The sequence below is a fragment of the Octodon degus genome, unplaced genomic scaffold (assembly GCF_000260255.1).
Source record: "Octodon degus isolate 3935 unplaced genomic scaffold, OctDeg1.0 scaffold00002, whole genome shotgun sequence".
Classification (NCBI taxonomy): Eukaryota; Metazoa; Chordata; class Mammalia; order Rodentia; family Octodontidae; genus Octodon; species Octodon degus.
Window position 1 is genome coordinate 28,447,621 of NW_004524578.1, and position 2,277 is coordinate 28,449,897.

Below are 2,277 nucleotides of genomic sequence, written 5' to 3' on the forward strand. Positions count from 1 at the left end.
AGGTGGTCAGAGACGAGAAGACCAGGCAGACAGTGATGGCAAAAAGTAGATCCAGAAGGGAGAGGTTTTTTTGGGAACCGAATGGTAAATGGCCAGGGGCCCTACAGAGCTGAGAAAGTGGAAACTGGCTGCCTGGGACTTAGGGAAGAGAGGCAGGGAGAGGAGGAGGAATGGAAGGTGGCTGTCTAGCAGCAACCCCAGCCCAGGGCCTTGGCCAGCAATCAGGAGAATCCCCCAGGAGACAAACCAAGAGGATAGAAACTGGGAGAGGGTGTTCCTCAGAAATCCCTTGCGTTTTGCAGAAAACCAGCTTTTTTTTTTGGTACCAGAGGAACTGAGGACCTAGAGCTTGCCAAGCAGGTGTGGTGCCACTGAGCTACATCCCTGGCAGAAAAGCAGCTTTTGAAGAGGGGAAAGAAGACAGACAGAGCAACACCCCACTCCCCACCTCCAGCTTGGTGGAGTGACACACCTGACCTGGGGCTGAATCACCACAGCCCCTCCCCCTCACTTCTGCCTCAGGCCCCAAGACCAGGGGCCACATGCCCTGCCACGCCACTCCCAAAAGAGCAAAGGGCTAGAATGGCAATAAAACTGGCCCCTCCCCAGCTGTCAGGCCTCAGGACATCTCCAGGGAAACACACTATGTCATTGTAACCCAGAGGAAAGAGGGAGAAGGGAGAGAAAAGACCAGCAACTTGGTCTTCAGTTCCAGGTTTCTGGACCTGCGTGGTCCAGCCACAGGCAGGGAAGAATTGAAACGAAGCAACTCATGCTCAGGAGGGTTTCTCAACCCAACACAAGAATCAAAGGCTTAGAAGTCCTGACCATGCACTACCTTGTCTGCCTTATTCCCAGCCTCTCTCAGCAGCTGATAGTAGGGTCCCTGACACCCTCACAGCATCTTCTTCCCAAGGCCCTGGTGCATTCTGGGAACTGCCTTAGAATGGCTTGGGGCTCACACAATCAATCCTACTGTATCCCTCAAATGCTCCAGGAAATCCACCAGCCACCTATCCTGTGCCAAAAGCCAGTGCTGGTGGTTTCCAGAGGAGGAAGGTGGCCCCTATCCAGCTTAGCTCCCAGTCTCAGAATTTTAGGCTCTGGCACTGCAGAAGGCATTCTATTAGGCCTCTGGCAGAGCAGAAGGGCACTGCCCATCAAGGTAGTGTCAGTCACTTCATGTCATTACCACCTACTTATCTGCTGCTTCCTTGTGGAACAGGCTTCAGTCAAGCTTAGAGGAGCTCCATGGCCCATCCTAGACCTCAAACAGCATTCCCCTTCCCAGAATCTCCCTTTCCTTTCATCAGACCCAGGAGAGCTATTGGAATGCTAGGGAGCAGAGGGGACCCTTAACCTGGAAGACAGCCTGTCCTAGGGGAAAGGCTCACTTTCTAAGCTAGACCACCTTAGACTCAGCTTCAGCCAGTCTGGTCCCTTGGACTTCCCAGTCTTAGTTTCTGGTGCATGCTGGTCACAGACTAGGTATCTCTCAGAAACATGATCTCCTGTGAAAGAGGACAGGACTTGTGCTCCCACACTGGGATAAATCCTAGGGTTACTATTTAGGGCAAATCATTTAAGTGGGAGGTCAAGTTTCCTAATTCAAAAAGCAGGTACCTGCCAACAGCACCCTTTTCAGGGACTGTTGACCAGAGGTCTGCAGGATGTGTGGTAGAGCCATTAGTGAACTATATAGGGCTACCAGAGGTTCTTGGCTGTCACCTGCTTTTGCCCTGGAGCCTCACTTAGCCAAACAGCAGTAAAGAGAATGGAGAGGGAGCTGACCAGCCCCATCCCAGCAGCCTGCTAAGTGATAGGAGGAAAGGGAGGAGCCCTGGCCCTGACTTCCCCTTAGGCCTGGAAGTAAATAGAAGAGCAGCCTCCTGAGTTACCAGATCCTAAGTAGGGAGAGCCCTGTCTGGCTCACCTGTGCATGCATGCACACCTGGCTGGACAGGTGACATCCCTCCCCTACCAGGTATACATACCAGCAGGCTGACTCACACAGCAACCCTCTTCACCCCCTGCATCAGCCTCTGGGCTACTGGGCCCACAATGCCACTGCCCACCCTGGGTCAACTCCAGACTGGGCTTGGTCTTCAGTTTCTGCCATCTGGCTGTTTTTCCCAGACCACCAACACACCAAACTGTTTCCAGGGAAGAGGCATGCTAAGCAATCCTTTGTTCAGCCATTAGAAAAGAACTATGGCCAGACTCACTTACCCAAACCTCAAAAAAATGTAAGGGGGCCAGGGAGATGGCTCAGTGGAA

General features: G+C 52.8%; 1 protein-coding gene across 2 annotated transcripts in view; it reads right to left on the reverse strand.

Annotated features, from left to right (window-relative positions):
- Positions 1–2,277, reverse strand: part of Spint1 (serine peptidase inhibitor, Kunitz type 1) — a 13,922-nt gene that overhangs the window by 9,759 nt on the left and 1,886 nt on the right. The gene's annotated exons all lie outside the window — the stretch shown is intronic.